At 37.9% G+C, this 27,534-nt stretch overlaps 1 protein-coding gene across 1 annotated transcript in view; it reads left to right on the top strand.

Moving 5' to 3' along the window:
- Positions 1-17,060: 17,060 nt before the first annotated feature.
- The window catches only part of mrpl11 (mitochondrial ribosomal protein L11), a 389,263-nt gene continuing 378,789 nt past the window's right edge, over positions 17,061-27,534 (top strand). The window contains exon 1 of the mRNA XM_028802951.2: positions 17,061-17,156. The gene's annotated coding sequence lies outside the window, so the exon portion shown is untranslated. The remainder of the gene's footprint in view (positions 17,157-27,534) is intronic.

Raw genomic sequence — 27,534 nt, 5'->3', positions numbered from 1 at the left:
ATGGCAATGTCCATCCTTAAATACATATTGGCTATGCAGTAGACATGAAAGAAAACTACGAAAACATTGGAACTGTTGTTGAAACATATACACTACAACAACTACAACAGGAATGCCGGTGGTGATCTAAAAATAGTTGCACTGTTACTATGAATGCAACTTGCATGTATTTACAAAGTACTTTTGTTTAGTTTGTGAAAAATTGGAAAAATACAAAATACCTTAGTTATATTTGAGTATTACAGATTGTAGGTTTAACCAGAAAAAGAAAGACACGGTATAAGTGAATTAAATAAGTCAGTACTGGCTTCAAACAGAGGAGGGAATTTTATGACTAAACTGACATAGTCAAAGAGAACTGCACAGCCAATATGTACTTTACTAAAACACTTAATGCACCCAGGTACCATCTTATCAGCATCATAGACCCCCGGGCAAAGTAATATGCTGGGGCTCCTGTTTTGATAGCAGAACAGAAACACACATAGGCATCAGAAACATCATGGACCCCTATGCTCCTGGGGTCCCTGGCCAGTACCCATTGTACTCATGCATTAAGACAGCTTCTACGCACCAATATCATGGTGATATACAGCCAGATATCAATTGGCCAGATGCAGATCTCCATTAGACAGCTGCAGTTCTCCATTGGCCAGATGCAGACCTCCACTTGCCAGCTACAGATCTCCTTTGGCCATCTGCAGACCTTTATTTGTCAGCTGTAGATATCAATTGGCCAGCTAGAAATCTCCCTTGGTCATATGCAAACCTCCATTAGCCAGATGCAGATATCCATTGGTCAGCTGCAAATCTCTGTTAGAGCTGCATGCCTCCTTTAACCAAATGTAGATATCCAGTGGCCAGCTACAGGTCCCCATCTGTCGATTTCCTACCATTATTAGTCATCTGCAGATCTCCATTGGCCAGCTGCAGTGCTTTATTAGTCATCTACAAACCTCCATTACTGCAGGTCTCCATTGGTCAGTTCCAGACAGAGGTGGAAAGAGTACTACAAAATTCTACTCAAGTATAAGTATTGCTACGTAGACAAAAATTTACTTAAGTAAAAGTTAAAAGTGTCTGACATTGTTTGTAAGGTAACGGATGTTATTTTATGCTAAGTTCACCTCACTTATGTATTATGGTCCAAAGTAGAGCATCCTTTTTTGAAAACTGTGTATCCTGTTATCACACTAATTTGATCACAACAATACTTGGCTACAGTGGCGGATATACAGGTCATGGGGGCCAATGTGCAGATCTTGTTGTAGCCCTTTTATTGTATCAAAATATTAATGCTGATTAAATTCAAAAAGAGCAATGTAACCTAAAAATATAATGATACATTTTGAATGAAATATGCAGTTCACATTACTATAGAAAAAAATGCTCATTGAACAAATGGTAGCTGAACTGAGTTTCAACCTGAAAAAAGGGTCAGAAGCACAGAAATGGATATGTTTTATATAAATACTAGCTGTGCTACGTGTCTAAGATGGGTTGAAATCTAAATAATCAATGTAGACTTCAGTGTTAACATTTGCAGTTCACCATGCAATTCATATGTCCATAATATGCCTTTTAATATGGAAGTTTGTAAAAGTAATGCTAATGTTTGTGATGTGCCATCTTTTGAAATGATACAGACATTGTAACCAGATGGACAAACAAAACACTTAGTGTTTTATTAAGTTGGACTAGCTGTGCTACCCGACTAAGACAGGCTGAAATCTAAGTAATCAACATAGATGATGACATTTTACATTGGTAGTGCTCCATCTATTGAAATGTATTTTGTAATATATATAGTAATAAAAAGCATGCACCATCTGTTGGAATGACAAATGCAATGCATACACCTCTTTTATATACCATTTGGTATGGGATTTGTAAAAGCAGTGTTAATGTTCGTGACATGACATCTCTTGGAAGACAAATGAACTATATTTTATTACTACCAAAAAGTGTTTGTGATACACCATTTGTTGGAATGACAGAGACATAGCAACCAGACAGACACACAAATACACAGTCACAAAGACAGTTGTTCTTTGTTTACACAAACAAAATTAATGCAGTAACCAATTAAAACTCTTTCATCATTACCAATAGATAAAACTATTTTAATTAGACCAGTATATTGGCTTAATGTCTATTAAATTTAAATATAAAACATCAATGAACAATTTATAACATTTTTGCTTCATTTAAAGACCCATTAATTAAAATCTAGAAAAGTGATTAATAGTAAAGTTTTGTATTTTTTTAATATAATATAAGAAAAAACAAATTAGGTGGATCAGTATTTTTATAGAAAAATGGGTACTATGACATTTGCATATTCTATACCATATATTTCAGTATACACCAATATTCAGTGTTTTAGTGCAGAATCATTTTGAGCCTATGGCAATACAAAAATTATCAATAAAATATTTTTTGCACTTTTAAACAATTAATTGATTCTCAAAGTAAAAATTTAAATATATATGTATTTACCTTGGGCGGCACGGTGGCGCAGTGGGTAGCGCTGCTGCCTCGCAGTTGGGAGACCTGGGGACCTGCGTTCGCTTCCCGGGTCCTCCCTGCGTGGATTATGCATGTTCTCCCCGTGTCTGTGTGGGTTTCCTCCGGGCGCTCTGGCTTCCTCCCACAGTCCAAAGACATGCAGGTTAGGTGCATTGGCGATTCTAAATTGGCCCTAGTGTGTGCTTGGTGTGTGGGCGTGTTTGTATGTGTCCTGCGGTGGGATGGCACCCTGCCCGGGATTGGTTCCTGCCTTGTGCCCTGTGTTGGCTGGGATTGGCTCCAGCAGACCCCCGTGACCCTGTGTTCGGATTCAGCGGGTTGGATAATGGATGGATGGATGTATTTACCTTTTTAAAACTTTTGTATGCTTAATTGTGCAACAACTGTTGGTGTTAAAATATGTGTTTAATTTTTATATTTTTATGGGAGTTTGTTACAGTACACTAACTAGTCATTTCTAATACCTTAGATGTAATTATAAAAATGAATTGAACTTATCAGTATGTGATGCTTGCTTCTTACCTCTCTTAAACTTTTTCACACACACTATACAAACTTCTTGAGGTGATTATTGTGTCAAAAGTTCTATTTTGCAACATGATAAATATTGCTGAACTACAGAGGAATGTAAGTAGTTTTAACTCTTTTACTTTAAGTGCACTAAGCAACCTTATTTTTAAAAATGATCTTGGGCTGTCTAATCTTTTTGTTTACAACTAACAGATGTACCTTTTGTTTCTCTACCTATAAATTTGCCTGTTTGGCTATCAGAATTTTACTGCAGTATCTTTCAAACAAATACAACTATCAAGTATAGTTTTTGGCAAAAAAGTGTATTTTGGTTCTCACACTTGTTTTTTAAATCTTCTTTTGCTGATTCTACTTGGGTGTCATTTTGAGTAATCATCCATTTTGTCATTTTCATTTTTGCGGGATGGTAAGACATCAAATCTACAATCTTCTAAAAGATTTAAAAGCTTTTCATTTTGGTCTGATTGGATAGGTTTATAATCGCAAAGACTGAAGTGGGATAGGGATGTGTGCTGAATGAGGGGTTTTATGTGAGTCACCGTTGGTGGTAATTTGGACTTTTTCTGTTATTAGGCATTTTCTTCTCTCATATCTGCAATGCACATGTTAGACAAACCTTTATAAATGAATGCTTGAGATGGCAGTAATTGAAAAGAGCTGTTACATTAAAAATTATTAACTGATCAGTTAGTTTTGTGTGTAGATAAGGTTAAAAACCCATTAACTGAACATTAAATTAGATGCTTGCAAGGATGACAAAACATGAACACCGAAGTGTCATTAATGTGGTGCTCACAGTGTCATAAGATACACATAATGTAACATTCTCATAAGCATTTAATCCATCTGAAACCCTCTTCTCGCAGCACCCGGCTCAAAGCAGGGACCAAACCTGGAGAGGATGCCAGTCCATCACAGGGGCCAGTCATGCAACAACAACAACAACAACAACATTTATTTATATAGCACATTTTTATACAAATAATGTAGCTCAAAGTGCTTTACATAATGATGAAAGAGAAAAGAGACAAAATAAATAAGATTTAAAATAAGGGAACACTAATTAACATAGAATAAAAGTAAAGTACGATGACCAGGGATGTTTAGATGCTACAGAGCTAGAAGAAGCAACTGAAACCCCCACTGCTACAAAATAAAGGCACTGAGGCCTTATTAGATAGATAGATAGATAGATAGATAGATAGATAGATAGATAGATAGATAGATAGATAGATAGATAGATAGATACTCTATTAATCCCAAGGGGAAATTCACATACTCCAGCAGCACCTTACTGATACAAATAAACAATATTAAATTAAAGATTGATAATAATGCAGGTAAAAACAGACAATAACTTTATATAATGTTAACGTTTACCCCCCCGGGTGGAACTGAAGAGTCGCATAGTTTTGGGGAGGAACGATCTTCTCAGTCTGTCAGTGGAGCAGGACAGTGACAGCAGTCTGTCGCTGAAGCTGCTCCTCTGTCTGGAGAATATACTGTTTAGTGGATGCAGTGGATTTTCCATAATTGATAGGAGCCTGCTGAGCGCCCGTTGCTCTGCCACAGATGTCAAACTGTCCAGCTCCATGCCAACAATAGAGCCTGCCTTCCTCACCAGTTTGTCCAGGCGTGTGGCGTCTTTCTTCTTAATGCTGCCTCCCCAGCACACCACCGCATAGAAGAGGGCGCTCGCCACAACTGTCTGATAGAACATCTGCAGCATCTTATTGCAGATGTTGAAGAACGCCAGCCTTCTAAGGAAGTATAGCCGGCTCTGTCCTTTCTTACACAGAGCATCAGTATTGGCAGTCCAGTCTAATTTATCATCAAGTTGCACTCCCAGGTATTTATAGGTCTGCACCATCTGCACACAGTCACCTCTGATGATCACGGGGTCCATGAGGGGTCTGGGCCTCCTAAAATCCACCACCAGCTCCTTGGTTTTGTTGGTGTTCAGGTGTAGGTGGTTTGAGTCGCACCATTTAACAAACTCATTGATTAGGTCCCTATACTCCTCCTCCAGCCCATTCCTGATGCAGCCCACAATAGCAGTGTCATCAGCAAACTTTTGCACATGGCAGGACTCCGAGTTGTATTGGAAGTCCGATGTATATAGGCTGAACAGGACCGGAGAAAGTTAAGGATTTGATATTAAACATCAGTTATATGTCTTTTTAATTATTTCAAAATTCCTCTATAACTTTTATTAGTAAAATGAAAGGCACCGGGAAATCAGGCTCACCCATCATTTTAAGTGGAAAACATGAATATATCAATACAGCAACAATAATTAATAATAATTTTTTGCATTTATATAGCGCTTTTCTCACTACTCAAAGCGCTTAGCAATTGCAGGTTAAGGGCCTTGCTTAAGGGCCCAACAGAGCAGAGTCCATATTGGCATTTACGGGATTCGAACCGGCAACCTTCCGACTGCCAGTGCAGATCCCTAGCCTCAGAGCCACCACTCCAACAATGAAACGTGTTTAAAATGTTTTTCTGTAGTCTCCCCCTAGTGATTTAATATTATGCTTTAAAAGCAACTCATTCCAGCTTTGTTATTTTGCAAGTAGCTAATAACAGAAATACCTTTGGACATTGTGTGGTGTTGGAGCTTAGGACTGTATTTGCATTCTTTTTCACAGATAAACCAGAATCATCCACCTGCAGAGAAGTGTTGTCATGCATTGGTGTTTCTTTCACTCTGATTACCTCTCAAGTGTTTAAGAATCTGCTGCTGTTTATCCTCTGAATATATAGGCAGATGGTGGCTAGGACAGGTGTGGGTTTGAAAGCAAATGTCATGGTCTGTCTATAATTCATAAAATTATTTTACTTAATAATGTGTTTGAAAACCATCTGGAAACTAAACGTGTCATTAATGCGAACAGTGTGAATGTGTGATGTGAAGAAAAAAAAATTGACCCATCAAGTTAATATTTTGAGATGGTTTGTAATATCATAACTGTGCAAATAGCAAATGTGAAATAGAAAACATTATTGTTAAATGTTTGATATGCTTATTTTTCATTTTCTATTTTTGATAGAAACATAATTATTATCCAAAGAGTGATAAATGATACTGTGTTTAGCATTGCTGTCTGGCATATACAGCTCATCTTAGGTTCAAATCCTGCACCTTCTGGCACCCCTGTCTTCCTTTGACATCCCAAAGACATGTGACTTAGATTAATTTGTGGTTCTACATTGTTTCTGTGGATGTGTATGTGAGTGGGCTTTGCGATGGACTGGCCCCCAATCCATTGCTGGTTTCAACCTTGCATCTAACAGTCTCCAGCCTGTACAATTCTGAATTGCATTAAGGATTTGATAATATTATGTTACAAAGATTATCTTTCCTAGGTTTACATATGAAACAATTTCACAGAAAGGTGAAACGCAATACATTGTACATGTTTTCTTTTTATATTAAGATTTGGCTGGTGTTATAATATTTGTGCCTTGAAACACAGAAGTATATTCTTTTGTGAAGTATATCTGCCAAGTCAAAATAGAGCTGTTAGCCAAACCTACCCGACTCATCCAGTCTGCAATATCTTTTCATATATGCATATACAGGTGCTGGTCATAAAATTAGAATATCATGACAAAGTTGATTTATTTCAGTAATTCCATTCAAAAAGTGAAACTTGTATATTAGATTCATTCATTACACACAGACTGATGTATTTCAAATGTTTATTTCTTTTAATGTTGATGATTATAATTGACAACTAATGAAAGTCCCAAATTCAGTATCTCGGAAAATTAGAATATTGTGAAAAGATTCAATATTGAAGACACCTGGTGCCACACTCTAATCAGCTAATTAACTCAAAACACCTGCAAAAGCCTTTAAATGGTCTCTCAGTCTCGTTCTGTAGGCTACACAATCATGGGGAAGACTGCTGACTTGACCGTTGTCCAAAAGACGACCATTGACACCTTGCTCAAGGAGGGCAAGACACAAAAGGTCATTGCTAAAGAGGCTGGCTGTTCACAGAGCTCTGTGTCCAAGCACATTAATAGAGAGGCGAAGGGAAGGACAAGATGTGGTAGAAAAAAGTGTACAAGCAATAGGGATAACCGCACCCTGGAGAGGATTGTGAAACAAAACCCATTCAAAAATGTGGGGGAGATTCACAAAGTGTGGACTGCAGTCTGGAGTCAGTGCTTCAAGAACCACCACACATAGACATATGCAAGACATGGGTTTCAGCTGTCGCATTGCTTGTGTCAAGCCACTCTTGAACAAGAGACAGCGTCAGAAGTGTCTCGCCTAGGCTAAAGACAAAAAGGACCGGACTGCTGCTTTCTGATGAAAGTAAATTTTGCATTTCCTTTGGAAATCAAGGTCCCAGAGTCTGGAGGAAGAGAGGAGAGGCACAGAATCCACATTGTGTGAGGTCCAGTGTAAAGTTTCCACAGTCAGTGATGGTTTGGGGTGCCATGTCATCTTCTGGTGTTGGTCCATTGTGTTTTCTGAGGTCCAAGGTCAACGCAGCCGTCACTTCATGCTTCCTGCTGCTGACGAACTTTATGGAGATGCAGATTTCATTTTCCAACAGGACCTGGCACCTGCACACAGTGCCAAAGCTACCAGTACCTGGTTTAAGGACCATGGTATCCCTGTTCTTGATTGGCCAGCAAACTCGCCTGACCTTAACCCCATAGAAAATCTATGGGGTATTGTGAAGAGGAAGATGCAATACGCCAGACCTAACAATTCAGAAGAGCTGAAGGCCACTATCAGAGCAACATGGGCTCTCATAACACCTGAGCAGTGCCACAGACTGATCGACTCCATGCCACGCCGCATTGCTGCAGTAATCCAGGCCAAAGGAGCCCCAACTAAATATTGAGTGCTGTACATGCTCATACTTTTCATGTTCATATCTTTCAGTTGGCCAACATTTCTAAAAATCCTTTTTTTGCATTGGTTTTAATTGATATTCTAATTTTCCGAGATACTGAATTTGGGACTTTCATTAGTTGTCAGTTATAATCATCAACATTAAAAGAAATAAACATTTGAAATACATCAGTCTGTGTGTAATGAATGAATCTGATATACAAGTTTCACTTTTTGAATGGAATTACTGAAATAAATCAACTTTGTCATGATATTCTAATTTTATGACCAGCACCTGTAAATAAAAATGCATAATTGTTTAAATATTGTAATAAAGTAACACATAAAATAGTATTTTTAAGATGAAATCTAAAATTATTGGGAGTACAGATACATTATTCTAAACCAACACGTCCATCCTGCACTTAGAATATCATCAATTACAAGCTAAAAGTTATTGTTATGGTATAACTTAACTAGTTTGGAAAAAATGTTAACTGATGATAAAGTGACAAGGAGATATTGGACAAATTACGACAGTGGGTGTGAGAAAAGGAAAACGTCTTTTGAAAGGTTTGTGATAAAAACCAAGAGCAAAGAAGAAAAGGATGATCTCAAAGACAAAGATGCTAATGAGCCACTTGAAGGTACAGATAGCTCTAAAGATGTTTGTTTGCCTATGTGTGTGGATTGCTTTAAGAAAGCAGAAAGTATGTAACAGTAACGATAATAATCATGTAAGTATAAAAGAATAACTAATCTACTAATATATAACAATAATATAGAGAGCAAACTGCAATGAACACTAATATAACTAATTAAAATGAATATAATACTACTTGATACTTAAATATAACAGTGAACAGGGTGCTATCACTAAAGAGGCTTGAAAGTACTGAAGTAATAAGATGATGAAATGCATAACTCATGAACTCCAATAATTATTACAATCAGGTCCATCGTACCAGCATCATAGGCCCCTGAACAAAGTACTGCATTGGTGTCCCTGTTTTGATAGCAAAATAGAAACATACTTAGGCATCAGAAACGTCGTGGGCCCCCGTCCATTTGCTAAGACGGCCCTGATTACAATTACAGGTTTAAACATAACAACTGTATAATACAATTAAGTAATGAAAAAAGTATGAAATAAGATAAAACTGCTTAACATTAGGGTGGCGTGCACAGTTAGGAGACCTGGGTTCGCTTCCCGGGTCCTCCCTGGGTGGAGTTTGCATGTTCTCCCCATGTCTGCGTGGGTTTCCTCCCGGTGCTCTGGTTTCCTCCCACAGTCCAAAGACATGCAGGTTAGGTGCATTGGCAATCCTAAATTGTCCCTAGTGTGTGCTTGGTGTGTGTGTGTGTGTGTGAATGTGCGCGTCCTGCCCGGGGTTTGTTTCCTGTAGTTAGGATATAGTGGGTTGGATGATGGATGGATGGATGCTTAACATTAGGATATATACAGCATGTACATGCATTACATTTAAATAACAATGAAGTTGTATTATATTGTCATGCTTTTTTGTGCGGTGTGCTTTTTTGTGAGGTGCGGTCCATGACAAAGATATCTATCAGGAAGCCTATAAATGTGCAGTATCCAGGTGTATTCAGCAGTACATTTATATTGTATTTAATGAAGTAAATGCTGTTTAACAGATTGTTCCTCTGGCTCAGAGTACAGAGTGGTTTTAGAGGGCATCCATACTCCAATACCCTGTGACCCTGTGTTCGGATTCAGCGGGTTGGAAAATGGATGGATGGATGGATACTCCAATAACTACACCACATGTAAGTGTCACCCTGAACATTAGAGTAGTCAAAGCATCAACCCTGAACTTTTCTAGTCATTGCAATATGAATATCATGCACACTTCTTTACTACGCACAATGATTGAGATTCAGAAACTTTCTTGTACGTACAGAAAGCAATATGAAGCATACTGGAGATTATACATTCTTGCAGAAGTCATCAAGAACAAATAATGGAATTAATTTTGTCAGAGAGTCGCCAGAATGAATCAGCCACTTGCTCATAAACTAAAGAAGTATCTTCAGGATTATGTAAAATTGACAGTTTTTATACTAAAGGATAATTGGCTGCACTGTGAATAGCAACCTGTAGAGGGCACTAAGGAATAAAACAGGAAATGTTGGCTGAGAATCTCAGATCTTTTGTACATTATGTATGGGTGAATATGTGAGTGTGCTCTCTGATGGACTGATTCTCCACCCAGAATTGGCTGCTTTCTCTTGTTTAATGGTAAGGTCTAGTTTCCTGTGTTTCTGAAATAAAATAGCAGGTTCACAAAATATATGGAAGGATTGACTGAACTATTGAAGCATTTCTTTGCTCGCATGGGCTACTTCTGTAAATGCAGATTCTTTCCTACGATTTAAATACTGTACATGCTTTTAGGTTGATCAATGAGTCTAAAGTGTCTGCATGTAAATGTGTTCTCTTTGTGGCTAACTGAGGTGTGGTGCCTTCCTTGTACCCATTACTTCCACAATAGCTTTTGGTTTCTTTTGACCCCACAGTATATAAGATGATAACAAATTAGGTGAGTGGATGAATGAATTAGTGTACTGCAGTAGCACTCCTAGAAATAATTGTTACACTATGACACACTTAGCTTTTCCTTGATTCGTACAACAGAACTGTTACTTTCCTTTCTTCTTTCTTTTTGATTGCTTGATTTGTCAGACAGCATTTGGGTAAGCTGCTTAAATTAATTTTATAGCAGTTATTCTAGTTATGGCTAAAACTGCAACTACTGTAAAACTCCACAATAGTATCTCCTATGCTGACAGAATAAAAATGAACTACTGTAAAAAAGCTTTTAATGACTCTTTAATAGAAGTTTATAACTAAACTGCAGTGGCACAGTAGAAATTTTTAATTTCTCATTGCCATTGTTATTAACTATGGAAACAATCTTAACATTCATGGAAGACAGTACTTTTCTTTCCCTTTTGATAAAAACTCTGTACCTATCACATTTTACACTCTAATACATTTGTTTTTTTTTTTGAAAAGCTGTAAAGCCTTTATTCATTATATCTGATTATTATATTGCATTCTGACTGATCTAATCAAAATTATTTATTTTACCAGTTTTGCATTCTCGTGACAAATTGTCATATTTAACAGTAAATCTGGCTATATTCAAATGCAAAAAACAAAATGAAACATATTTTGTCCTCTTTAGTCATGGGTGAGTTTATGACACAAAGCAATACCATGGAAAGATGTAGAATGAAAATGAAGGATAACCTGTATGACGCCTTATTCATGGCCTTAGAATATTAATTGCTGCAAAACCATAAAATGCAAATTAGATACAAATGTAGCTCTTTCATAATTATAAGAATAACTAGAAACTTCATCTGCAAGATTAAAGTGAGATTAAAATGCTAAATCTAAACCTGCATTCATAAAAGATATTCATGGTCCTATTTATCATCCACAAATGAATGACTTCTCAACATTTCAGCAGCAGTGCTGCTGTTACAAACGTAATGTGTTGTGGTGATCAATTTGTCAGGATTTCCATGTTAATGTATATTAATGAAAAGCCTATACGTTTGCAGAATTACTTTTAAGCTTTGAACAATTCTTCATCAGGTTTGGATAAAAAACAATTTTTAGATTAATACTGAGCTTTGGTGGGGTCGCTGGTTTTAAAACAGAGCAGTGAGTCTGCAGCCTGTCTAGTATTTGTATAAAACAGTCTAGTATTTATTGTGCAACACACAAAAATAGGTAACGCTATGGGGAAAAAGAAAGAAAGAAAGAAAGAAAGAAAGAAAGAAAGAAAGAAAGAAAGAAAGAAAGAAAGAAAGAATGTTGTAACAGTTAAAACACCAGGAGAATGTGCAGACTGCTCTAAGCAGTTTAAGTCACTCAGTCAGGGGCAGACAATAAAATAATGGTGGGGATAGAACAGGCAGTATTGCTGTTTGTCAGGGTTTGATGGACACATGACATTTGGCCTGCAGTGTGCTCCAGTGCCCACCTATGAACATCTTTCTTTAAGCAACACACAGAACGTCAGACAGTAGTTAAGTAATGTGAATGTTAACAGATATAAACCACTGGATAAAACCTCTTTCAGGCACAATTTTTTGTTTGCTGCTTACCACTTAGTGTTTTTGGCCTTTTGCCTGCCAGTTTTGAATTCTGCCAGTGTTTAGTGTTTGGAACACTTTTGTTTATGGTGCTTTGCTCTTTCGTACCACATGACTTCTGTTTTTTTTCCCCTGTTTTGAGATTTTTTTGTTTTTTTTTACTTACTGATTTCAAAATAGCTAGGCCTTTGAAGTTATATCGCTCTTGACTTAATCACCCAGGGTTTACATTACCAGTAACACTTTGTAGGATGGTGTATCACACTTCTTCTTCTGACTACTTTGGAAGATCACCTCTCAGCTGGTGACATAGGTAGAGATTATCAGTCATGTAATTTGACATGGTGCATCGACTGCAAATCTAACATACCCCACAACAAAATGTTGTGTATTGTCACATCGGTTTCATATAGTAGAATAGGAAAATGCTCTGAATTTCATTTATACAGGTTAAATTAGGTTTTAAAGAGGGCTGGCATAGATGGTTGCCTTTGACACATCATCATGGCAGAATTGTTTGGATGAATGAGGTAATGGTCCATGATATAGATCAGGTTGGTCCTGCAGGGCCGCGCTGGCTGCAGGCCTTTTTTTTCAACCCAGTTTCTTAATGAGAAGTCAATTATTGCTTATGAAGCAGTTATTGTTTAAATGCATCATTTTTGTTTGCCTCACTTGTTAAGGTTCCTCACCCTTATTTGCTTATTAAGTTTTAAACAGATGCATTTACAGTTTTTAATTACTAGTTTTTCACAAAAAAATGTAAATGACAAAGGAACCAGCAGTTGTCCATCTAACGTGTTTCGATTTACACCTGTGTGTATTCATCATGAAATATATGGTTTAATAAATGTAATGTTTATGTTTCAGCTGCTGTATGCATCTAAACGTCCCCTTGGGATTAGTAATGTTTATCTAATCCAATCTAACAAAAAATTTACAAAAAAAGCAGAAGAGAAAAAAGTGAAAGACTGAAAATTAGTCATCTGTTTTAGGATTCAAATCATTTGGATGATATCATTGGAAAGGACAAATTCTGTGATATAAGAATGACCTGACATGATAGAGTTAAACACTAACATGCCAAGAAATTAAACAAAGGATTGGTTTCTAATAAAAACCTGCAGCCACTGCAGCCCTCCATGACTGATGTTGCTCACCTCTGGTACAGATGATCCATAAATCCAGCCATATTTTGTTGTTAAAATGTTTTAGGTAACCAAATAGCAATTTGTAAATATTCTGATTTTTGGATACCATTTATTTCACTTTGGATCAAACATTCAGTATAACTAAAATAATATGCAAGGTTAAGAAAGAGTTGCAGATTAGGAGGGACAAAATGCTGTAGCGGTTAGTGCTGCTGCTTCATTGTTCCAAAATCCTAGATTCAAATAGACACTGGCTTTGCTGAGTTTGCATCTTATTTCCGTGTTGGTTTATTAATTACTCTAGTTTGCTCTTCAATACGTGCACATTGCATTAATTAATGAAATTAAATCAACCCAGTCCTAATGTGTGGGGGTCAAAATGGCATGGACTAGACTAAGACGTCGTTCAGGGTTAAGTCCTCCTCTAGTGCTTGATGCTGTTCATGGCCCTGTATTGGAATAACTACATTTGGAAAATAAATTGATGGAAAAAATATGAATTAACAATTAACTAACGGAGAACTAATGTAGCTGTTTCACCATTCTGCCAACTTTACTTTCATAAAACATTATATATAATGGTCTAAGAAATAAGAGAGCAGTGTTAGAACTGCAATTTAATCTACAGATGCTCTGACATCAGTGAGTTTTTTTGGGTTGTATCTGGGATTTTCTCCCTTAATAAAAGTATAAACCTATAAAATACCCAAATGTGTTCATATTGACTTTTAAAATGTCCCACTCTGAAAGCGAAAATATTTGTATGCCTCACAATAAAGTCAGTGTCTTATTGTATGTGGATTTTGGCCTTGTCCTTGCTGCTACTCCTGAAGACTAAGACTAAAGAGAATTTAAGGAAATGCATCAGATTGAGTTTTTTCCTGGAGAAAAATAACAGCACCACCCTGAAACTGTGCATTATTAGTAGTTACCCCACATATCATCCATTTTATAACCTGCTTATCCAGTTTGGGGTTGCAGTATGTTTCTGTCCCTTCATAATATATATTTGAAAATACACTACATTGACAAGACAAAGTAATCACAGTTTCTCTTTCAGTTTCAAAATGCATATTTATACCTTGTGTCATTGTACGTTTAGTAGCTTAAAATCTATGCAGTGTCATTCCAATTGATGATGTACAATATTTCGAAACTACGATGCTGATGTTGGCTACTTATTTGCAGCTGCTGTACTTATTTTGCTGGCTACTTATTCGCTCTGAGATATATATTCATCTTCAGTTTTTAAGTTATTCACACAGCCTGTGCAATCCAGTTAATTATTCCACATTAACAGAAAGAGAAAATATTTTGCAATGTATATAATAATTTGTATTGTTAAAATTAATGCATTAATTGAAAAAATCAATATTCCACATTTTTAACTTATACTGGTACAAATGAGTTACAGCTCGTTGGACCACCTTCATTTTCTAAATTTCATGACAGCATGGATGATTTTGTTAAGAGGCAGCTGAGTTTTGCCTAGCCTAATGTGGTTACATGGGTCAAATTAGCTGGCAAAGTTGGCATACTCCTATATCCAATGAATAAGATTTACTGTGATGTTTGATGGGCACTGTGAAGAGTTAAAAATGTCTTTGGGCCACACTCATTTTCACAGCTGTGGGAAAAGACAGATGCCTTTGTTAAATTGCAGTTGAGTTTTGCCTGTTCCAATGAGGGTGCCTGGGTGACATTGACTGGCAAAGTTGGTATACTCCCATATTTAATTAATGGGATTTACTGTGCGATTTAATTGGCATGATAGATAGATAGATAGATAGATAGATAGATAGATAGATAGATAGATAGATAGATAGATAGACACAAAATATAGTCTGAACACATATCAGAATGACTAAAAAGAAAGAAAACGTCTGACTTGGGTGTCACTGTCACAGCAAGGCATTACGCAGATGTATTGCTGTTGGTATAAAGGAGCCCCTGTAATGTTTCTTAATGCACTTATGTTGAATAATTAATTGGCTGAAATTCTTCAGTGTTAGTGTGTCAGAGAGACGATCTGTGCATAGTTCACAATAGCACTCAGTTTTGCTTTAATTCACTCCTTTGCTACAACTTCCAGGGAGTCCAAAATGTGTCCTATAATGGAGCTTGCTCTTTTAATTAGCCTGTTGATTAGGTGGGCTTCTCTTGATGTGATGTTACCAGCCCAGTACAACACAGCATAGAAATTAACACTGGCTATCACAGAGTTATAGAAGACGTGAAGAATGTCACTTCTCACATTAAAGGAACACAGTCTCCTAATGAAAAAGAGCCTGCTCTGGCCTTTCTTAGACAGTTCCTCTGTGTTCCAAGACCAGCCCAACCTATCATTAATGTGGAACCCCAGGTACTTGTTGGAGTGGACCACCTCTACATCCATTCTAAAAGTTGAAAGTACACCTTATGAGAAGGACCTAAGTGTCATAGTGGACTAATCACTGTCTATATCCAGACAATGCCCAGAAGTAAACAAAAAGTGATGTGTGGAATATAGTTTAAGGGAGGATATGCTTAAGTTATATAACTTATTGGTATATTAGATAAATATACACACACACTATAGTCTGAACACACACCAGAATGACTAAAAAGAAAGAACTGACTTGGCTGTTACAGTCAGAGCAAGGTATTATCCAGATGTATTGTTATTGGTATAAATGAGCCCCAATTGCTTTTCTTGACACAATTCTACTGAATAATATGTTGGCTGAAAGTCCTCAGTGTTATTATGTCAGAGAGATGATGTGAAGCTTTGTTCATAATGGCACTCAGTTTTGTTTTAATTCTATTCTTCACTACGACCTCTGAGGGTCACAGAGTGTGTCCTATAACTGAGCCAGTCCTTTTAATTAGTTTGATGAACTTCTATTGAAGTGATTTTATCAGCCCAGGACACCACGACATAGAAAATCGCCATGGCAGAGTCGTTAAAGATGTGAAAGATGTCACTTTACACATTAAACGAACGCAGGCTACTAAGAAAAATCAGTCTGCTCTGTCCCTTCTTAAATACAGTAGTTCCTCTGTGTGACAAGACCAGCCCAGTCTGTCCTTGATGTGGACCCCCAAGTAGTTGTAAGAGTGCACCACCTCTACATCCACTCTGAAACTTGAAAGTACAGTACACCTTATGAGAAACACCCAAGAGACCGGATATAGGGGCTCTTTGGTGTGGAGAAAGTCAATAAGCAGGTCCTTGGTTTTCCTGATGTTAAGTTGCGGACAATTATTTCTGTATCAAGAAAACAAAGTTCCCCACCAGACTACTATGCTCAGTTTCATCTCATTTATCAATGCACCCCTTAAGTGCAGAATTATCAGAAAATTGTTAAGACGTTAAATGTCGTTGGGACACACGAATTTTCATGTTTTTTGAGAAAAGCCAAGCAAAATGACACCTTTTATTGGCTAACTAAAAAGATTACAATATGCAAGCTTTCGAGGCAACTCAGGCCCCTTCTTCAGGCAAGATCTTCAGGGGCCTGAGTTGCCTCGAAAGCTTGCATATTGTAATCTTTTTAGTTAGCCAATAAAAGGTGTCATTTTGCTTGGCTTTTCTCTACATTCATAATGGCTAACACCCTAGTACTACATGTTTTTTGAGAAAAAGTGGAAATTTTTTTTAAAGTTGTTATTGTGGGGACTGGCTGCCCTCTCGTCACTGTGAATTCCTGCTTTCATTAGATAGAGGTATATTCCAAGTTGCCAGTCAATTTCATCCATATACACAGAGCCGGCTCTAGCATTTTGCTACCCTAGGCAAAACTGCAAAAGTTTGTAATACTTTTTCGTGAGTTATGTCGATGAAAGGGTTAAATGACGTCAGCTCTTCAATACGCCCCTTTACCCTTTCAACCAAGATGGCTGCGCCCATGTGAATGGTACGGCATGAAGGATATTTCTCACAGATCTGTCAACTAGTCGCTATTAAGTTACCGTGAACGGTAAGTTGAAACGGGAGACTTGTAGAGCATTGCTTTATATTTTTGGAGATTGTGCATCTTCTGCTGAACAAAATCCATTTTGTTAAAATATGCGTTAGGTCATTTTAGTGTGTTGTTATACGTAACACGTTGTGTTACCTGCTATGTTACGAGCCGATCAGGTAATCTTAAGGAGTCTCATCTGTATTGCTGCTTTGACAAGCACGAGCGACCAGACTTCGTATTTAACGGACACGTGGACAGGGTGTCGCTTCTGGCTGTTCTGTTTATTTTTGCTCTTTATTTAGATAACCACACTGTGATTATATTAATCGGAATATTAGGAGAGCAGGGTCGCATCCAGCTTTTAGTTATTCATGTTTGTTTGTACACATTGTTTCTGATATTTTTTATTTCTCTGACTGAAGTTCTGCACCTGCGTTTGGAATTCTCCGATATTTAGAAGGATCTGCATCGATTTTCAATTTGAAGGTTACACGCTTGTTTATATAATGTGACAGTAGTGCAGCTTTCCATTTCGTTCATGCACAAGCTACTTTAAAGAGATATTTCTTTAACAGAAGGAGCTGGCTTATATTTAATAAATTTCCTGAAGTAAGAGTTTGCCGCTCATAGGGAGTTTGAGTCGCCGGACATAAAGCGAATCCTATTCTGTATCTGTGCCTGTTTTTAAAATGTAGTCTTTCCATGCAACTTTATGTTCGTTTTGTAGCAATCCATCCTTTGTCGAATTTGATTATCAGTTCGGGGTACAGAGTCTCCTATGTCTGTTACAACTTTTCAGGAAGGCATAACTCTTGAGCCGATGCTTACAGGATCAGGTGCCATGAAGCCCTGGACAGTCTATTATAGGAACAAATCACGCATATAACCACACTTGTAAATGTGATGTAAATGCCTTTTGGTTATTAGAGAAACCTTTGTAATGGCAATAACACTGGTGAAACCTGTTATTCTGTTCCCTTGGGTTGCAAGGTACTGGCAATCTTTAAGTTCAGCTGTGAATTTTCTAATAACCTTTTAGGATTTATACATGACTAATTAAGAATAAGCTACAGGAGTTGAGCATTAGGACACTTAAGGAATGGCTGCTAAAAATAAGGCCTTGCAGTCATTAGTGCATATTAAATTAAAATTTTTAATAAATTAAACTTTAGCAATTTCAAGTAGTTATTCAAAAGTAATGTCTTTGCTACATTTTAAAATTGATGGTATCTTGATAAAAAAAGATATCAAATTCTACCAAAAACATGAACATTTCTAGATGTGTCATGTGTGCAGACCTTTGACTAGTTGTGTGTATGTGTATAATGTGCAGACATTAATAAAATTCAGTTAGTAGTGTTAAAGAAGAACGGCTAGAGAGCCAGGCATCCCTCCTGTTCATGGCACTAATTGTTTTTTAACCTGATGTTCTCATTTTTACTTTCTCCACATGTATGGAGGGACCATTGTTTTCATGAAAAAAATGACTTCTGGTTTTTCTATGGAAAAACATGCTTTAATATCCATGGAACATGTTTTCATTAGCTTTGGAGGGATGTTTGTCCGTGTCTGTGCATATGTGGTAAAAACTTTATGGATACTGGAACCTGAGAAAGAATCAGTAGATTCTTATGATATATAGTAGAGAAATAGTACTTGTTAGTCCTAAGAGCTGAATTAGGTTGCACATGAAACGGGACCGTCTTAACGTATGGGTACAATGGGCGCTGACTGGGGGCCCCAGGAATGTTTCTGACGCCTATGTATGCTTCTGTTTTGCTATCAAAACAGGGGCCCCAGCACATTACTTTGCCCTGGAGCCTGTGATGCTCTTAAGATGGCCCTGAATTCACACAGTGAAATCCAACTGCACAACCTTGCGCTTTTAAAGTAAAGTGTTTTAAAAGCTGAAACCAAAAATCTACTACTTAGAAGTTTTCAAAATTTGGCATATGCATTTAGGACATTGGACTGAGACTTTCTTTCAAAGCATGAGGTCTGAGTGTTTTAGAATTCAGATTTATCAGACACCATATGAGCATTTCATTTTAGATGTATTGTACTAAATTTGATGTTATGGTCCCATCTGACACCACATTGAGTTGTGAACATTTTGTGTCCGAGGTGGTTGGAGTATTGTCATATGTCACAGGTTATATTAAGGTAAACGACTCTCTACATTTTATGTGACGCAAGGATATAATTTGCCTGTTAATGTTGCAAACTAGTTGTATTTCAAAACTTCATGGTAATATTAATAGTCTGAACACTTTCTGTGGTGCAATATAAAAATTCATGTACATCCTCTTAAGGTAATCTACTCTCTCTATATAAAAAGATTAGTGACGTTTTCATGCAACGCTCATTTTCTTTCAAAACCGTATGTCATATAGTATACCTCTGTACAGGGCTGTTTTAACATATGGGCACAATGGGCACTGGCCGGGAGCCCCAGGAGCATAGGGGCTGACAATGTTTGTGATGACTATGTATGTTTCTGTTTTGATATCAAAACAAGGGCCCTAGTGTACTACTTTGCCCAAAGACTTATAATGCTGTTAAGATGGCCCAGAGATATAATTTTTTTCAACTTTATTAGGAGAATACAACAATGATACTCTTATGTCAATACAACCAATTTAACTTTTGTTTGTCAAATAAAGTACCTTATATACATCAGCTCTGCTAAGAACAGTAGTAGTTCAGTTGTGTGTTAGCAATCGACAAATAAAGTAATGGTGCACACTTACAAATTGTAAAACTGCATAAACATTCTGTTCCCGGCAAAATCATGGCTAGTGATCACGCAGGAGAAGTTATGTTCCTTCTGTATATTAAGTTAGATACTGGCAATGCTTCAGCAAGTAGATTACCATTCATCTTGCATAAACGGCAATTTCCTGTAGTTTTAGCATTTGCTATAACTACTGTATAAAAACATCTCGGGGCCAGAGTTTTCACTGTGTTGGAATATACCTGTGGACTGATAGCGAGTGAAGCTCTTGGGACTGGTTGGTCTGCTATAGGTGGCCAGGGGGGCACAACTCCTAGTCTTGTTATATTTTATCTATCCATTTTTTTTTAACCCTTTTAATCCAAATTCATGTGTTTAGGAAAGTCTCTGCCTGCAGAATCGAATGTAAGGAAGAAATCAATCCTTTAGTCCATTTTAACAGGGCACAACTTTGGATCCAGTCACACAGAGAGGGACTTTTTGTGCCGATAGTTAAAATAATACACTTTCTTCGAGGAGTTGGGATGAAACCCAGACAGACAAAGAGATGATGCAGACTTTGCACAAACAGTCACACACCTCAAAATGACTTTGAGACACCAGAGCTGACTAGTGAATCAAGCTGTCATTTCAGTTCCTGTTACTTTTATTCTGTTTATTTTTGTGTATCATACTTTAATTTCCAAGCTCAAAGCAATGTACATAGATACAAAAATAATATTTGAAGTATAGCAAAAGTAAAACAATGCAAAGTAGTACAGTATATACTTACGTTTGTTATTTATTCATTTTCTATTCCAGTTTTTCAAGTTGGGATTGTTGAGTGGAAGAAATTATTGTAGCAACTCTCAGTACAAAACAAACAGTGCATTGTAGGGCACACACCCATATACATGGCCAGTTTAGACTTTCCATTTGGCCTAACCCAAATCTCTTTGAGGTTTGGAAAGAAAACCCATGCAAACACTTTGAGAACAAGTAAACTCTGCATAGAAAGTGACCAGACTGAGAGTTGAACCCCGACTCCTGGAGCTTAAGGCAGCTGTGCCATCTTACAGTATTTCACGTGACAATACAATTGTTAAAAATGTTCTTGTTCCTTAGACAGGACAGAAGTAGATCTGTCATGTGAAGAGTTGCAAGTTGCACACAGCATGTTTCTTTTTACTCAACTATTTTAGACATTGTTTTTTTTTTTTAAGTTATTGTATCATGACAGTAATTATTCTGTTTTAATTATTTTATATTCATCCTGCACAGACGCTTTTCTTTTCTTTTATTCCTACCTTTTGGAAAATGGTATAGGAACACTTCCACTCACACGAGTAGATTCAGGGACATTTTGTATCCACATGTTGTAAAGTTGATGAACAGTCAATCATAAGAAGACATATTGTAACATATCAATGTGTTTAAATATATAACACTTGCAAATACATACAACATTATATATAATTGTATACATACAATATATGTAGTATGCTATGTATCCCTTTTATTTGTTTATTTGTTTTTGTATTATATTTTTGTTGACTGTTCTGATGGGACATGCAAGTAAAAATTTCATTCACAATAAAATTGACTTAATTTGAAACTTGCCTCAGTTTCTGAGCCTTTATTAAACATTTTTATGTTCTTTTTCAAACATTAGTCTTCTTGCATGCATCCTTGTTATTATATAGTGAATAAAGTTTGTTTTGCAGCCAACCTGCATTATTTCGATTACGTATTTACAATAGTGCATAAAGTGTTTATTTTATGGTTTAATTTACATAGCAGATCTGTTTAGCAATATATAGATGCCTTCTCATATAAAGTACTTAACTTTGAATAAGCAGACTGGAATAGGTTTACTTCCTGAATTATCCAGAGTACACGACAAGAGCGGTTGGTTCGGAGAGAAAGTCTGTAAAATTGGGTAGTAGTACCCTCAGTTTAACAGCAGAGGGCACCATGGAATATGTACTGTGGAAGTACAATACTGAAGTGTGCTGTGAAAATTTGATATTTTGTATTTGGTGCAATTTATTAATCCCTTTTGCGTGACCTTTGGAGGTCAGAGCACAGGGTCCGCCATTGTACAGCGCCCCTGGAGCAATTTTAAAGTTCATTGGAGCTTTGAGTGTGAATTTCACTGACTCTATAGTTGGTAATGGATTTAAACTTTTAGATTATAGCTTAAGTACAGTGTAATTTTTCTTTCAGCTGTTTCAAAGTTAAACAGTCCACTAATTGTTTAATTTCTGTTTAACTAAGACTGCAATTTTTAAAACAATACTAAGATAGCGATCCCTTGTTCTCCTTTAGAATTGACATTTTTGCAGTTTTCCCAACAGGAAATCTTTTCAAAAACTCTTTTCTTTCCAACTAAGACAGTATGGTATAGTTGCTAAACACTAGACTTGAAAGCACAAGGTTGCACATCAAATTCCTACCTATGACATTGTTTGGGACTCGTATCCAGTCACTTAATCCATGCATTCCCCAATTATAAAAAACATGTGTTAGTAAAAATTGTACTATATTTTAAGCTTGTAAGTTGCATTAGTCATATATAATAATAATAATAATACAATTATCATGAAATGCAGACTGGTTAAAGATATGGGAACTGTTTTCATTAAGAGTTTGATTAATTACATTAGTTTTGCTCTTCATTCCATTCACTCACTCACTTATTCATGTGGTTATTTATATTCTGATCCCACTTTCTCTTGTACAGATGTACATGAGCTTGCAGTATCAGAAAAAGGGTAGGAACTAAACCTGTATAGGACACACTTAGCTTCAGTCTGGCCAGTTTGGAGTTCCCACTCAACTTAATCTGCAAATCTTTGTGATGCAGGGAGAAATCAAAACATCTGAAGGAAAAAACACACTGACACAGAACAATATGAAGAGTCCACCCAGGCAGCACTTGAGCCAAAATTTAAACATTGGAATCTGTAAGTCAAACTACAATGTCAACATGCCTCCCAGTCTTAGCGTACAAAATTATTTTAGTGAATTAGATAAATAATTAGTAGGAAACAGACTATAAAGACAACAACATATAATACAAAAACAATTGGATCTGCCACCAACTTTTAAAATGAACAGAACTTTATATCCCCTGGTACCAGATACGTATGTCCTGATTATGCAGATTAATTCTCCTATTTATTATTTTCTTACAAATGCTTTTTTCATGGTGTTTTTGTCCATCTCTGAACACTATATGCGTTGATTTGCATATTCTCCTCTTGTCTGTTTAGTTTTTCTAAATCTTTCAATATTCTCCTCAAAACCCAAATATATGGCTGTTATGTTCATTTGTAAATTTACTTTAATGGTGAGTGTGGTCAAGTTGCCTTTCAACTAATGCTAAACTGAATTACGAATGTTTAACAAAGGATAAATGGATATGTTTATTTTATACCTCTGATGCTTTTTGCATTTCCCTAAACCTCATGTGTGTGGGATAATGACACCATGGTTAGCACTGCAGCTTTTTAGATCCTGTGTCATGATTTTTGAGCTGTGGTGTTCCTCCCACATTCTGAAGGCAGAAGTTTTAAATAATATGAAAATTCCAAATTGGCTGAATATGAGTATGATTATGTTCAAGATGGGGCCCTTCCCCAACAGGCCCTGCCTTGCACTCACTGCTTTCAGAATAGGATCTGTCCCACCACAAATGTGAATGAGATTAAACAAATTTGAGAATTCTATATTAAATTGCTTAATCTGGAGTAGAAGACCCAGAATTTCTATAATTAAAGCTGAATTCCAACAATACACTGTGTTGTAAAAACATTATGGTGTTTTTTGAAACCCCAGTTAAAGCCAAACATATTTAAAATCAAAGGCACTGAGCTGCTAGTCTTCTGCCTTAATATGCAGCCAGTCTTCAAACTACATCTGAGACCCAGAGCAAGCCAAAGCACAAAGCATAAAGCAAAGTTTAGCTGCTTTTGAAAGGATGAGTTTTCAGGGTATCTGGGCAGGGTGTCAATTAGGGGATGTAGAAGGATAAGCAATGAGCTCTCTGCTGATAGGGAAAACTGATTTGTGGTTCATAGTGTGTATTACAGGAAATTACTAGTTTACATATGTTATCTCCCCTTAATTATGAGTACACATAAGAGTGTAATATAGGAAACTACTAGCTTGTATATCTCACCTTTCTTATGTGTTGAAATGATGCTATGAATTTAGATGTAAAGGCCTCAGAGTTGTTGGCTAAATGACTATCATAAGGCCAGAATTGGGTCTGTTTCACCACACAGAAACAGCAAGCAGGGGCAGTGAGAAACAGGGGTAATAGTTATTGTCTTTTGCAAGAAGGTTAGATGGGGCTTCATGGTGGTTGTTTTAGAATCATATTTCGTTCTCCTGTGAGTGGAAAAGATCATTTAGGAGTGCAGAGGTTGGCCAGCCGCCTGATTGTTGTTAATATGTAAATATACATAAGTGACAGGGGGCAACATTGAAAAGTTTGTGTGGTGTCACAATTTCTTACCTTGCATACCTGATATCAGTATTGTTAAGTTGCATGAGATTCTGAAGTTGGATATTACAGTGGAATTAACCAAAACTGTATTTAACAGGATTTAGATTTTAATTTCACAAATGGGAGGGATGGCACTGTGAGTGCTGAGCACAATGGAGGCAGAACCTCAATGTTTTCCCCAATTGATTCTGGGGTTCATCAGGGATGAATTCTTGCTCCTACTCTGTTCAATGCTTGCATGGACTGGGTGTTGGGCAGGGTTGTGGGGTCCAGCGGTGGGGTGTGTGGCACTCCCGATATCTTTGCAAAAGGACAACGGTACAAGTCTTTAGAGTGCTGGTGCTTCATGTTTTGCTATATGGTTGTGAGACATGGAGGCTATCCAGTGACCTGAATTGAAGACTAGACTCCTTTGGGACTTGTCTCTTAAGAAACCTTGGGTACAGCTGGTTTGACTTTGTTTAAATGAGCAGTTGCTCATAGAGTCCCGAATGAGGCACATTACCTGCATTGTGAGGGAGCGTCAATTGCTGCACTACAGCCATGTGGCGCAATTCCCTGAGGGTGATCCGGCTTGTGGAATCCTCATTGTTGGGGACTTGAGAGGCTGGACCAGGCCAAGAGGACGCCCACATAACACCTGGCTGCGGCGAATAGATGGTAATTTCTGGAGGGTGGGACTGGACCGCGTGTCTGCCTAGGGGTTGCCAACCAGGATCCCGCACTGTTTCATCATGTGATGGGTGCAGCAACGAGCTGTACTAGTGCATGCTCCACAACCTGAACCTGAACTTGGGGGGATTTTGGCACAGGGTGTGTAAATAATGGTATGGTCCATATGAACTGCCTGATTTAACTTAACATGTGCATGTAATAAAGATATTCACTGATATTTTCACTTTGATAACTGAAAAATAAATATTGTGTAAAATTAATATTAAAAATACAACTTCAAACATTATATCATTGTCACATGAATTGAAAAACACATGTTTCATAGCAAGTTTGTCAGAAAAGTTACATTATCGGGTCTGCAACATTTGCTCTTGTGAGATGTCTGTTTACATCAGTATATTGGTGAGGCATTAGCTGGTGAACACCACTTGTAACTGCATCTTTTCCAGGATCTTGAAATCGAGCAGCTACTAAGTTGGTAAGGCAAGATCAGCATGAGTCAACGTTGTGGAATCAAAGTTCTCAATTTAAGATTATTATTTTAGAATTCATATAAAACAGCCTTTGTTCTGGTGTTTTCATGTTACCTTACAAAGTGATCAGACTTTGCTATTGCTTCTGGCTGTGTGTTAATGCTGAATTAGTAATTGAAGTGGACTGGCTGCAAGTGCAGAATTTAATTGTAATTGGAGACAGCACATTATCTCCGCTACCTCTCAAATACATGTCATATACGCTTTAGTCACATTTTAGTTGTTATACTAGTAAAGATTATACACTTCCATTTAAACACTGCATGTCTTACAATAAGAGAGATTTGCCTTGTCCTTCAGAATATTGATGAATGTCTGATCAATATTCATCCATCCATCCATCCATCCTCTTCCGCTTATCCGAGATCAGGTCGCAGGGGCAGCTGCTTGAGCAGAGATGCCCAGACTTCCCTCTCCCTGGCCACTTCTACTAGTTCTACTGGGGGAATTCTGAGGTGTTCTCAGGCCAGCCAAGAGACATAGTCCCTCCAGCGTGTCCTGGGTCTTCCCCGGGGCCTCCTCCCAGTTAGACGTACCCAGAACACCTCACCAGGGAGGCGTCCAGGAGGTATCCTGATCAGATGCCCGAGACACCTCATCTGACTCCTCTCGATGCGGAGGAACAGCGGCTCTACTCTGAGCCCCTCCCAGATGACTGAGCTTCTTACCCTATCTTTAAGGGAAAGCCCAGACACCCTGCGGAGGAAACTCATTTCAGCCGCTTGTATTCGCAATCTCGTTCTCTCGGTCACTACCTATAGCTCATGACCATAGGTGAGAGTAGGAACATGGATCGAATGGTAAATTGAGAGCTTTGCCTTTTGGCTCAGCTTCTTTTTCACTACAACAGACCGATGCAGAGCCTACATCACTGCGGATGCCGCACCGATCCGCCTATTGATCTCCTGCTCTATTCTTCCCACACTCGTGAACAAGACCTCGAGATACTTGAACTCCTCCACTTGGGGCAGGATCTCGCTCCCAATCCTGAGAGGGCACTCCACCATTTTCCGGCTGAGAACCATGGTCTCAGATTTGGAGGTGCTGATTCCCATCCCAGCCGCTTCACACTCGGCTGCGAACCGATCCAGAGAGAGCTGAAGATCATGGCCTGATGAAGCAAACAGGACAACACCATCTGCAAAAAGCAGTGACCCAATCCTGAGCCCACCAAACCAGATCCCCTCAACGCCCTGGCTGCGCCTAGAAATTCTGTCCATAAAAGTTATGAACAGAATCGGTGACAAAGGCCAGACCTGGTGGAGTCCAACTCTCACCAGAAACAGGTTCGACTTACTGCTGGCAATGTGGACCAAGCTCTGACACCGGTTGTACAGGGACCGAACAGCCCTTATCAGGGGGTCCGGTACCCCATACTCCCCGAACACCCCCCACAGGATTCCCCGAGGGACACGGTTGAACGCCTTTTCCAAGTCCACAAAACACATATAGACTGGTTGGGCAAACTCCCATGCACCCTCTAGGACTCTGCCAAGGGTGTAGAGCTGGTCCACTGTTCCGTGACTAGGACGAAAACCACACTGTTCCTCCTGAATCCGAGGTTCGACTATCTGACGGACCCTCCTCTCCAGGACCCCCGAATAGACTTTTCCAGTGAGGCTGAGGAGTATGATCCCTCTGTAGTTGGAACACACCCTCCGGATTTTAAATACTAACCATATTAATGTTATTTTGGAATAATGTGTAGAGAGATGTATGGATGTGTGTGAGAGTGGTGCTCCATCCAAGGTTAGATCTGGTCTTTCACCTCCTAGTGATCCTGAACTGAATACAGCTTTTAGAAAATGGTTGATTGGATGGACATCTGTAGACATGCATATAACAATCTGAGAATAACTGCAAAACCTCTGTTCCTTTATCGCAGCTGTATATGGTGGTGTACTGAAAAGCTGTTACTCTCGCCACTCACTCAAAGTATGCATGAATTGCATGTTTTTA

The sequence above is a fragment of the Erpetoichthys calabaricus genome, chromosome 1 (genome assembly GCF_900747795.2).
Source record: "Erpetoichthys calabaricus chromosome 1, fErpCal1.3, whole genome shotgun sequence".
NCBI classification, from domain to species: domain Eukaryota; kingdom Metazoa; phylum Chordata; class Cladistia; order Polypteriformes; family Polypteridae; genus Erpetoichthys; species Erpetoichthys calabaricus.
This window is presented reverse-complemented; position numbering and strand designations above follow the sequence as displayed.